The sequence below is a fragment of the Neolamprologus brichardi genome, chromosome 6 (genome assembly GCF_056152115.1).
Source record: "Neolamprologus brichardi isolate AB-2024 chromosome 6, ASM5615211v1, whole genome shotgun sequence".
NCBI classification, from domain to species: domain Eukaryota; kingdom Metazoa; phylum Chordata; class Actinopteri; order Cichliformes; family Cichlidae; genus Neolamprologus; species Neolamprologus brichardi.
This window is the reverse complement of record NC_142109.1, coordinates 10944714-10958441: the sequence shown is the minus strand read 5'-3', so window position 1 is coordinate 10958441 and position 13728 is coordinate 10944714.

The window sequence follows — 13728 nt, the reverse complement described above, 5'->3', positions numbered from 1 at the left end:
CACTAGAGATTTAATTACTTAGATAATACTAGTTAAATCAAACAAAAAATACACAGTAATATATTAGTTTAAATCTGCAGAGTAAGAAACTACAGCTTTAAAATCTACTTTATCTTTTATTTTGTTATATTTTATCTTGTAAAGCACTCTGAATCAATGTGATGTTTGAAAGGTGCTATATAAACCAACTTGCCTTGCCTATTTGTGGAGTACAATACAAGGTGTTTTCACTATAGTAGTAATAATAACGGTAATGGTTAATCCACCAGTATGAAATCAAATTTGTAATGCTAATTCTTGTTGTTATCCATGATTTTGTTTGTTTTACAAAAAGTCTGAAAAAACAGCAAAGCCGTTGCAATAAGATGCCAAATTACAGTCATTTACTTGCATTCCTGGACAGAAAAATTGTTGGTGTGCACTGGAAAACATAAGTAGATCAGTCTGCATCTTTAAGTTGAAGCTGTTAAAAAAAAGTGTGGAAAAAAAGGTGTGGGATAAAAAGCATTCCTGTGATAGTAACTACATCACTACCACTTGAAATTTTTGAAGCTCTTTGTAGTTTCATTGCCTTGGTCCTAAAGGGACTGTGACTGAAGGAGAGTCCTAAAAATAGAACTGAATGCTGCACACTACCACAATACCTGTAATAGCATGGGGTGTGGTGGTACTAACAAGCATAGTAATGATGTACGTAATACCAGATGCAATAAAACCGTGAACGCACGGTTCTAAGGAGGGCCTCATCGGGTTAATAATGAAATACACATGTATGTGGGTGGATGATGCACTTTTATTAATGAAGCTGCAGCTCTTAAGTGCTGTTAGCTCGAGTCACTGCCCCCTAACACTCCTAACACTATCTGGAATAAATCACGTCAGACTATCCTCACTTATTTTCTATTAAACAATAATAATATCACAAAATCGATAAAGTGATAAAAAGTGTGACTAAAGCTGCATTTAAATGAGGTTCAGGTTTTTAAACATACACTAATTCTGTGACTCGGTGCTACTTGGGCAGCTTGTTTCAAAGCCTTTCAACACCTTTAGTTTAAAGCACCCTGAGGATCTGAGGCTGCACGCTGGCTCAAAGAGAATTAAAAATATAGCTTAGGGCCATGTAATCATATTTTAAATGCAAGCGCTATCATCTTGAAATCGGTGCCGAACAGGTAACCAGTGAAAAGATGCCTGGCAGTATGCAAATAAGAAAATAAGTAAGACACACACAAGAAGGATTTGCTTAAAAACAGCTTCCCTCATGTCATCAAAGTCATACGCTCTGGACCCATCTATCATATCAGCACAATAAAGACTAAAATGTGCTTCGGTGTACGCCACTTATTTTTTAATCTATGACTTTATTACAGGATCATTGTCTTTTAAACAACTAACCGAATCCATTTTGTTCAGCAAAGTTGTTTTTTGTGTGTTTTTTTTTTTAGAAGTTCCCCACAAGTCAGCATTTCCTTCACCATTTTTCCTACCAATTGGTTCTCTAAAAACCTCCAGCACATTCTTATGTTCCAACTCAGCAGGATAAGCTATAAAACTGCAGTTCATTTGTCTCCTCCGCAGATGGAGTATGTAGATGGCTACTGCCTCTTTCTGTGCTTTAGTGCTGTGGGCTGTGCTGTGGTATATGGTCGTGCTACTCAGCCTCCTTCTTCTCTGCACCGTTAGCCAGCTCTCAGCTGGCAAACTCCCCTTCAACTTTATTTTCCCCACACAGGAAAGAGGCATATGCCAAATGGACCATACACGGCGTGCTTGTGTGTGGGCGTGTGTGTGTGTATGTGTGTGTGTTCTTGATAAATGTTCCAGTCACTAAAAAGCTATTGAGATGTCTAGTTTGAAAGTTTATGTTTCAAACTATGATTTGTGATGAAATAGTGAAATAGTGAACAATAGACACCGGTGCAAACTCTTAAACAGTGTAACCATCTCCGTCACTGTCACGAGCAGATGTTCTAATGCCCCTGTGCAGAAGGCGCCGGGACTTTTGTCAGTTTAACTCCAGCACCGGGGCTGTTTGTGATAATCGCTGATAACGAGAATGTGCCATGAATTGTATCACCGTCACATTTAAGCTTTGGTGCACCAGAAAACCTGCCTAGACTCTGAGCTCATGCATTTCGCACTGCCAGTTACTGTTCAGGGATGATAATACTGATAATTTGCTTCACTATTTTGGTACAAATTGGAAATTTCCTGGAAAAATAGCCCGGAGAGCCAGTCATTCATGCAGTTATGGTTTCATGCTGACTCAGTGAGCTACTGCCAAAGAGCAAGAGGGCATAAAAAACAAGAAAAGAAAAGGTTTTGCCCGCGCACGTCACTCCAATTCTGTAGATGACTCGCCCTGCAGCCACGAATGAACCCACCTAAGGCACGTAGCTCATGCTGGCTGTCTGACTGCTTTGGCTTGTTAACTTGGGTGCAAAAATTAAAAGCAACAGGTTCTGTGAGCATCACAAACAGAGGGCACAGGAGGGTCATAGCCTGTTGTTCTTTTTTTTATCCAGGACTGTAATATGGAGTTTGGAGGTGAACTTCACAAAGTAACTTCTACTGAGCTACTTTTACCCTTCTGTTGAGGTTTGACTTGTGTGTATGTGTGTGTGTGTCTGTGTGCACATTGTCTTTAGTTTTAATGAGCAAATGTTTGCAGACTTTTATCTGTGCACAGCCTCACACGGCAGCTAGCTTGTCTGCAGAGTCCCGTTCCAACCGACAGAGTTTAGCAAACTTGTTTTTTAGTCTACACATTTGAGGTCAGGCTTGTTTTAATAAAGTTCAGGATGGATCGCGATGGTAGGTAGTAAATACCGACTCAGCTACTGGCCTGAGAAGCGTGCCTGGACATGTAAGTAAGAAAATAAAAAGAGAACAGGTGCATTAAACTGAACCTCAGTATCTGCTCCTTTTGAAATGTGTTTTCCAGTCCACTGCACTGGAATGTTCTCTGGACAGGGCGTTTTAGGTGACTTGTACTGTGCTATTATAGGATGTGTTCGAGCACATACCCTCCTTTTTCAAGCGGGCAGGCTTGATCACAGTCTGGCGAAACTGTGGCACGAGACAGGCATCGTGAAAAAAGCCAAATAAGGCAAACCGAATCATATAATAGAAACACTGAAAAGTCACATTGTGAGCAAAAAGAAAAAGAGCAGTGGCACAAAATGTGAGGAGCAGGCTGAAGCGCTCTCGCAGCACAGAATGTTAAGCACGATGTGTGCACAGGCCAGGGAGGAAAGGGGGAAGGGGGGGGGGGGGAACCGTGCTCCGGCACAGTACAAGCGTGTCTGCGACCATACTAAACTATCGTTTTCTGTTGCCGAAGCCAAACGCTGACCTTTTAATAACACCACTCAGTTTGCAGTGGCACAGACCTCCCTGGAGAGGGATATTTACATTTTTATACCCGCGTGTCACATTTAGAGATGGATGTTTAGAGCCGCGTATTCACTGAATAAATCCTTCAGATGTCAACATACTCAAGGACAGGGATTCCCTGAAGTTATGAGCCATCCTTCTGAAGTGATGTTTACAGCTCTCTTGAGAAAAGCACCAGCTTTTTCCCTTTGCTCAATAGACTTGTAATTTAAACATAAAATCCAATCTGTACATTCTGAGGAGACATATTCATTATAGATGTGTTTGACTTTGAAAATATTTGCTTGGACTGGCAGCCGTTCAAAGGGACACTTTCAGCAAGCATCTTTGAGCGGCTGTCCTTCCTTTCAGGGATAGTTTTGCAGGTGATTCTAGATCAAGCTTACCTCAACAAACTGAAACCATGTGACTTCCAGTATTAACCCTTATGCTGCTTCATTCAAAAAATGGATGCCCAACATGTTGACTATAAGTAATTTTCCATGTAAATTACTTAAAGCATTTGACTTTGACTTTAATGTTAGCGCCCATATTGAGTAATACATTAAATAAAATGGCATATGAAAGCATTTACATTCTCAATGTGGCAATGATGCCAAAACTCGCACTGCATGGATATATGTTAAAATCTCAAGAATCCAAAGACTTCAACCAATTCTGCTCTAATTAAATGATTAAAGATAATACCATCCACCATTATAGTTTGTGATGGTGCGAGGTCAAAGGTCAGGGTCACACAAATTATAACGAAACGTCCGAATTTTAAAGGAATAGATTAGTCATCAGGAGACACAAGTACCTTCTTTGTTTGAGCTCTATATAACATTATTGTTCAATGGAACATTATATGACTACACAATGACACAAAAAGATTATTATGCAACATTATTTCCATCTTTCCAATGGTGACATTTTCACAAATAACCTATAAAAACAATGCAGATATATAACAGCAAAGAAACCTTTTTAGTGTGTGCATATGGAACTATCAGAGGACGTGCATAAGCAGTCTCCATCTTCTAGAGCCATAATCTAATAGAAAACATACAGAAACAAACAGGGAAACACAAAAGCTTCTGAATGTGAACTGAAATAATGAGCAAAACAGAACTCGTTAATAGTTACTCTAAATACTCCGTGAGATGTGTCTCGTGCCCTCCTGGGAAACAGAACCAGAGTTGCCTTAGATATATTATGCACAGAGCTGTTTGTTCCTGAGTCCTTGTACCTTTTCAGATCTCTGGGTGCAGATGAGCTCGGATATGTGCCTGCAGTCAGAACATAATCCAGGTCAAATAACGAGACAGATAAAATGAATCACTGCTCAGGACCGAAAGGTGTTGGGGTAACTTCGATGACTTTTTACTTTCCTTTCACTACGACCGCGAGGGCCCAAGTTGTCAGGATTTTGAGGACATTTGATTGACTGCTGATTAGAAGTGTTTTTATTGCTGAGGGCCAACTTCCTGTTACCTTAAATATATGTATTTTCCCATTATGGTTTCATTCTGCAAGGCCATCTAATTAAAGAATGTGTTTACAACCTCGCGGGTGAGACGATCTTTGTTTAATTGTCAGTTTTCATTTTATGTAACTCGTGATTTATATTCTATGCTGAAACTGTTTATGTACAGTCCTTGTTATTTCTTATTAAATTATTACTTGTCTGCTCTTGAAAGCTAAGGAGCAGCTTGTTTTTAAGCCTGCAGAAATGACACCATTTGCAGTGTTACTGGTCAGCCCTTCGGTATGAACGCCACGTCTGACCTTGACGTCACTGAGCAGTCTTTTTGTTGAATCACTTTAGGCATTACAGCCTCCGTAATGTAAGGTGTTTTACCTTGGTGTGGACAGGCGATGATGACATTCACACGCTTTATTGCACCATAAACAACTTCTACTTATAACAAGTCTCCCCAGAGGATGCTATGGTCCAAATTAGAATATAAAAGAGCTCAAATAGGACCTCAAAAACTTAATTTAAGTGACTTTAATAAAAGTGGTCACATTCAGGTGAGACATGGAGAGCAGCCAAAGCCTGCTAAAAGATTTTCATAGCAACTGAAAACATGCCTGCACATCCAGCGATTGATTCAAAGTGTATATTTCTGCATTATGCTAAAAACTGATCAACCTATTTATTAAGACGTCTCATTATGTGTTTAATTTAATGATGATGGTCTTTATAGGTATGCTAATTAGACCAGGTCTCATCATGATTAAATATTCATTTACTTGGAAATGGTGCAATCAGTTCTTTCCAGAGTGAATGGCATGCATTAAAGTTTCACATCTAGCTCAGCTCAAGCTGTAGAATACCACCATACCTATTTTAGCCTTTTCTTAAGGGAATAGAATGAGTAGCTGTTTTGCTCCTGTGAGCAGTCATTAAGTGATTGAGCCTTGAGAAACAAAGAGAAAACAGATTGTGTCACACACTTTCTGCTGTGATCACACACACACACATACTAAATTGCTAAAAGTTATATAGAGCGCACATAAAGCTACTTCTGGCTGCTCCTGGCACCACAACATGTAGTTCCACATGTTTAAACTTTTGTGGGATGAAACTGTGGGATCTATCGCTTGATCAGCAAACGTGTAAACCACTACACTTTTGAAACAGGGAAAAGAGCAAAAACTCACATGGCTCTGTGAGACAGAGCATATGCTGTTTATACTAAGGCTAGTTCACTAGCAAGAACACTAGCCATGTTTACACTGTGTATCGATTAGTTAAACACACAGATCGAATCAGTACCTCACCTTATGTGAGCTTGCGAACATTTCATTTCAAGTTCAATTAATCAATAAATTTCACCAATTTGGCAGGCAAACTGCTCTTTTGATTACATCATCCCTCGATGTGTGTGGGAGTTAAAATGAGAACACAAGGAGAAGGAGGCTAGCTGACATAAGAGAAATCCTTGGTTCCATAGCATCAGTCTTAAGTGATGTCAAACTGTGCCACGTGTAGAAATCTAGCATTTATACATCACACCGCTCGATGAAAGACTTCACTGTGGAGTACACTTGTGTTTCATCCCTTGAAGCTCCTCCAGAAGGCTCCTCTGTCCTCATCTCCTAAAAGCGCAGTTCAGGAAATGGGGGAAAAAAAGGAGCCATCGTTTGAAATGGGTACAGGAAAAAAATAAGTTAGCATAATGAAATCCACCAAGTGAAACATAGTGTTAGTCATTAATGATCCGATTTATTTATTTCTTAGCAGAAATGGCATCTCGGGAGGACCAGAGTCACCAGTGCTGAAGGGATGGGAGAGGTAGCCAACCTGGATGTTTCCATTAAAGTGTCAAATAAAGCTTTGCAAAACTTGAATCAAGGCTTTTACTAGTGACAAGGAAACGTAGTTAAATGTTTTGCATTTAATCTCAGCCTTTCGGAGCAGAATGTCCTGTTTGAAAAACATGCGATGTAGTCGTGCTTTATTCTTCTTCAGTAAACGTCCTTTTAATGTTCATTTCTTCTGCCTGTAACCTATTATCGCCACTTTTGAGAAGGCTTGGATGTTTTTGGTATGAACACTCATGCTTGGGTGGATTTGTTTATATGTGTAGGTGCTTATGGAGCAATAGGTGGACAACTGCCGACTGCATTCAAAAGCGATTAAAATAGTTTGCTATTTGTCACGATCAGGGTTTTTCATTTGGACTTTCGTGCATACCTTTGCAAATATTCACAGGGATATTGATATTTTCTTAATCTTTTTTGATCCTTTCTCAGCGGAAAATTGAAGTCTACCAAACGTATTTATTTAGTTCCCAGTTACATCACACCTGGTTGGCCAAAGCCCCCTACAAATATCCCGAATGCTGAATTCATTCTCAAGTGCCTCTATATTTGAACCATTATGTGAACCACAATACACTTCTTAAAAGGAGACTCTGTACTCAGCAATGGTTGGATAGCCAGGGCAGAAGCCAAATGGACATAGAGCCAAATTGTCTGTGGTGCTCTGGAAAGGGAAAAAGGTGGTATTGTTGTTCACTCTCGCCTCCCCCAGTGGGGAGGCTTTGGGTTTGTTCCTGGTAGATGCGCTTGATGCTGTGCTTTTCTCTTCATACTCGGCTATGGTCGAGAGCTTAAATACAAACAGGAGGTTTTGCAGGAAAGAAAAACATGGCCTCTCTCCATCTTTAGCCACGGGCATTCACATAACTAAACCTTTTAAATGGATTTCTATAGCCACTTAGCTGTTCAAAAATTTTACCAACTATGAATAAGATTTAATCGTTGTTGTTCTGCCAGCGCAGGTTTTTGAAGGAGCTGTGTTCATCTTATGATAAACTGTATTTGAAATTCTCTAATATTCTGCTTTGATTTCTTTTTGTCTCAATTACTTAATGCTTTGTGGTATTGTAGGCACACAGTAGAGCTATGCTGGATTTTGCAGCACATTTGGCAACACAAGGCAATTTAATTCCAGTTCAGTTTATTTTGCTTTGCCCATATCGAGGCTTCTTACATGGAACTGTAAATTCAAAACAAAGCAGCAGGTCTTTTCATAAGGTGAGGAGATTACAAGGAGAAATGAATCTATTAAGTGAATGTATATAGTGCTACTGCTACCATGATCAATAATTAATTTCCAGTTTTGTCTGTGATATGTTTGAACCCCAGCCCAAGATTTATAAATCGATTTTTTTTTTTTAAATAATGCTACCACTTAAATGCTCCTTGTAATTAAAATAGGTCAAGCTGGATGCCCCCTTATCTGGAGGTCTTTCTGGAATTATTATAGAGTCTTTACTTTATGATAGTGGTTTCCAACCCCCGGGCCACGGACTGGTACTGGTCCGTGAGTCGTTTGGTACCGGGCCGCGAGAGTTGAGGCTTGGGTGTGAAATTTATGGTTTTCAGGCATTTTATCGTTAACTCGGTTTCCCTGGGTCTTTTCCCGTGTTGTAGTTGTGTGTCTTATTTTGAAAGAAATATTTACGCGTTACCATAGCGACCCTGAGCATTAAGGGGCAGAGAGGAGGATGTTACGCTCAATGTTGTTGGCACATTTCAGGAGGACACTGCTAATAAAGTTACACAGTTACACAGTGAATTCACATTTATTATTATATTTACAAAATACCACAGTTTTTTGTCTTGGTCGTATCATTTTATTTTGTTGTATTTATGTTGTTTTTGTTATATTTAAACCTTAAAGGCTGTTCCATGAAAATATTGTCTGACATTAAAACGGTCCGTGGCGCAAAAAAGGTTGGGTACCACTGCCTTACGATATAAAGCAACTTGAGGTGAATGCTGTTGTGATTTGGTGCTACATAAACAAAACTGAATTGAATTGAAAATGCCAGCTTACATGTTTGCAATGACAAAGAAAACATCCTAATATTGAACAAGTATAATGTTTGCCTTACCATCATCCTGGTTGGTGTTGGAAATCCTCGGTCACACAGTGTGGCTGCCGGCGGGTTGCTAGTTTTTTTCCTTCTCTGTCATTTCTACTATGTTTAGTTTAGCTGTGTTTCACAGTTGGTTATTCCAAATCACTTCCTGTTTTATTTTGGTACCATTTGTTGCCTATGCATTGTGTTTAATTTTACTTCCCTTGTCTTGTTATTCAGATTTGGCTTAGGTGTGTTTAGTTCCCCAGCTGTGTCTAATTTCCTGTTAGCCCCCAGGGTGTGCGTCTGTATTAAAAGCTTCAGCTTCTTTTAGCTCTCTGTTGTGTTGTATTGTTTAGTATCCACCACCCACTGTTGTTCTCACCCATGTGTTTTCACTGTCCTCATCCTTCCATGACGCCATCAAAATAAAAGCTTACCTCAGAAACCAGCATGTTTCAAAAGGTGCAACTTTTACTTTGAAAGTGCAAAGTCTCCATTTCCGGTCACACTGTTCATGGTTTCACTACTGCTTAACAATTAATTGTTGAGCTTTTGTAGACAACTTATCATCTTCCATGTCCCCGTGGCACCAATTTCACTTAGCAACAGCTAGCAACTACTCTGCAATTAGAGTTAATCAAATGCTGTGGGAATACACGTTTTTCCCTGGTAACTGGTGGGTAACAGGGGATCACTGACCAGTCTCCAGGCTTGCACAACTGGGCCCCATCTCAAGCATGCCAATATTTTACAAACAGACATAGAAATTAAAAATCCGTTAATGTGATTTATATTAATACAATAAGTAGCCACATCACAAAGAAAGAAATTTCAGCAGGCTGATGGGGGAAAAGGAAAGAATAAAAATAAATGACTGCCCCTTACATCACTGCTAGTCTCTTTTTGTGGCTGCGCCCCATAAATGTGTTAAAACTTGCTACTGAGCACATGAGATTACATTAGCTTATCAGGTATTTGATCACAAACCACAGCAGCACAAGGCGAAATAAAATTTGGGGGACATGAACATTTAACTATGTTTCTTTGGCAATCCATCCAGTAGTTGAGACATTTCCTCCTAAACCACAAAACCCACACTGCTGGTGTTGCCAGAAACTGGGAGATCATCATATAAAATGTCCATCCTTAAAGAATCACGAGTCTGTATAAAACTGATCACCAGGCTCACTAAAACTCTTTTTAATTCAAAAACTGTAAAATATATTCATATATGTTGTTCCATATAGACATCAAAGGGTGTTACAATCACATCCTGCACATCCCACACAAAACTGGAGAGGGAGGTCCGGTCGTGACAGTTCTTTAAGCAGTGATCCATGATAGGCATGTAATGGTTTGCAGGTTGAGAGAGAAAGGGGGACCTTCTGGGCGCTCTGTGACCTGAACACGTCTTTCTGATAAACCGTCATGGGGCACTGCTGAAAAATTTGACACAGGTGAGGGATGCTGGTGAGATGGCCTCGCTATTATCACCCATCACCAACAAGCTGTTTTGCAGTATGTATTTGTTTGACACCCATGAATTTATTCTCTGTGGATGAAAACATACTCTAGTCTGTTCCACAGATATTGTGTTACAATCTCACTCGCTGTAATAACAATCATAAATGAGCCATTTCAGAAAATATAGTAAGCTTGTAGCCATATATTGTGTTCTTTTAAAAACCAGCAATAACACTTGGAAATGTGTTGAGCATGATTTCTAAAGATGCTTATAGATAAAAGTTAGAATCAATGCAAATAGAAGAAAAAAAGACTTAATATATGGTGAGATGTAAGATCACTTTTTAATGTTAAAATAAAGATTGAATGAGTAAGATCAGAAAGTAATGAGCAGAAGGAAAGAAGAGGAAAAACAACCAAACTAAATGTACTCGTGTGACATTTAAACACAATTTGTGATTACATAATAAAACATAACAAGATCACAAAACTATGATGGTGTATTTCCAAAAGCACTTTAAACTGAAAGTCCCTCTGACAGCCACCGTGAGCAGTTACTTTGCAGAAAATCTTAGGAGATATTATGTTGTAAATAACTCAAGAGAAGAAAAACTGATTAAACCTGAAAATTTGCACACCTGAAGCAAACATATCATCAAATGTCACAATGTCGCATCAAACAACAGTCTCTGTCTTTGAGGATGTTTTGCTTAAATCTTTCATGATGATTATTTGTGTATTAAAAAATGATTAACCATTAAAGACACACCTTTCTTTAGCAGCAGATGATGTATTTTACTCGACCCATAATGTTTTCCTAAATCTAACTAAACAGTTCTGGTTTCTCAAACTATTAAGACTAAAATGATCCAGCAAGATACGTTTGTAGAGCGCTACCCTGAAAAATCATGATGAAATGTGGCACATACATAAAATACTTTAATACGTCCTCCACTAATGCAAACATTAGAATTTGGAATTCTGGGAGAAATTACAGTGGGATTGTTGCCACGTGCGGATTTGCAGTTACTCACTGTCGATGGGAGAAACAAGTTGTAGATAAATTACTTGTTTGTGTAGAGTGAAAACACGTGTGCCTAATAAAGCATCAGACATTGTCTAATATATGTGTGTTTCTGTTAATCATACTGTAAGTTCATAATGAGAAAGAGAAAGAAAGCATGGTGAAAAAAGTGTGCCAAGCTGGATTAGATGATAAGAAACAGAGACTGTGGTTGAACTCACAACCTTCAGCTTCTGAACGATTTAAGGAGCGTGAATGAACCAAAGCCAAACAGCAACATATTAAAAACCCAAGCTTCCATGTCCCACATGAGCCAGTGGTCACTGTGCCACAGAGGGCGGCAGCTACACGATAGTGAGACACAGGCCAACCAATCCACAAATGATATTTTCATTTAAATATCATTTGTGGATTAGTTGGCCTGTGGTTGGGAGTTGTGACGTGAGAAAACAGCCCTCTGTCATGTCTGTGAGAGACGCACTGCACCATGAAATAGTTTGTTACTGTAGAGTGAACGAAAGTGTACCTAAAAAAGTGGCACAGTGTCCTTTTGCTGTCAGTAACATTACTGTAGTCATTCCATACAGAATACAGCTCTATGCTGCTTGATCGTGAAAAGCATCCCATGCAGGAAGAAATGAGCAGAGACTTTAAACTACACCGCTGAAGCAGAGGTGAGGAACTGTCTCTCCATTTAAAATCAGTGTCACTCTATCAACAGAACAAGTGGGATATTTCAGAAACTGTACAAAATTTCAAAAACACATTTCAAACATAGCAGTTTTGATTTCCATGAATCAGACGCTCTCATGACTCAGCGAGTGACACAACTGACAGCCCCAGCCAATCGACAGCATGCAGTCTGGCAACGTCAAGTTTTAGTGCTCGCTCAGATTGCTTTGGAACCCGCCCGAGCAGGTACTATTTTAGTACCCAGTACTAAGTACTATGACCTAATGGAAAACCCAGAAAACCGTGTAGGACCCTCGTGAATCGATCCAAGCAGACAATAACATACACTGGTCTAACTGATTTGCATTTAAGTCATTTTGTGAATTTTTTTCCTCGTGTGTCTTCCACTTTGCTTTCAATTTAAGAAATATTAGTGGTGGTGATTTATGGCATACAAACAGAAAAAGGTGCAGATGAAAATCAGGTACAAAGGGTGAAATCTGTGTTCTGTGTTGTTCCCCAGATATGAATAAGCAGAACTGCTTATCTCATGCACCGAGTAACTACATAACTCTAGTGTAAAACTAATGAGACATCAAGCTAAGTCACTTTGGCTATTTTTGCAAGGTCAGAGCAACAGAGCCAATACTGAGGGGGGCCATACCTAGACGTAAGTGCAGGGATGGAGGCTGCTCAAAAAGCAAACATAACTGCTACTCTTCACTGATTGATGAATCGCTGTCATCTATCCATCCGTGTAATAATGGTGATTATAGTTATTTCAGTCTGGATGTTGCTGTGTGGCTGTCTGTTGACGTACAGCGATTTTGAGATGTACTTAAAAGCTATATATTATAATTATGGCCTTGTATTGCTGTGTATCCTAAGTAAGCTAATTAGCATTGCTGTATTTATTCATTTAGGCCAAAAAAAAAGCCAGGACATGCCCAGGGCATATTCCAGTGATGACGTGCATTACTTATGTTTCATAATGTCTCCTGTCCTTGTACATGGACACAAAAACAGCTCTCCAAAGGTCTGCCAGCCAGGATAACATGATGAATATTACATGACTTGTTTGGAGAAGCCTTTTAGGAGTTAATTGTTCCAGGAAAAACTAATATGTCTGCTTAAATCTGAGGCATCCAATGTCTTTTAGGATATTCAGAGCACGCACAAGCCCTTTGCTATTGTATTAATAATTATCTTACTTCACAGAGTTCTTACTGTCTCAATTTGCTGTGCAACAATGTTGACTTACTATCTCTTAAACAAAGCAAACATTAATTTTACTCTGTAAAGCTGGGGACATGTATGCTGCGGCTGATAAGTGAGCATTAATAAACAATTTTTTTTGCTTTTTTTTAAAGAACTGTTGAAGCGTACAAGCCGGGGTAACTACTTTAAATGAAAATATGTAACTAACGAGGGCTGGTGTTCATGATTTTATGAAGTGACAGTTAATGTGGATCCAAGAGAGTCCAACAAACTTACATAAAACAAGCCAACAACAGAAAGCAACTGACAGAAAATGGAACAAATTTTTAACAGTTCAGCAGATGGCCCACTTTAACTGCAATATCTCCTCCCCAGAAGGAACATTAGATTTGTTGATATTTTATTAAACCTGACACCTCTGCAGCATTGTTACAGAGATGTACTATTTCTCTATGAAGTGTTCTCTGGGTATCAAGCATAAAAACAAACTGGAGTTGATGTGAGTCATCTGTGTTAAGTGCAATACAAATTTCTCAGAAAATGACCCACATGGGTATAAAAGAGTGGGACTGCTGCACCACGTTGGCCTAC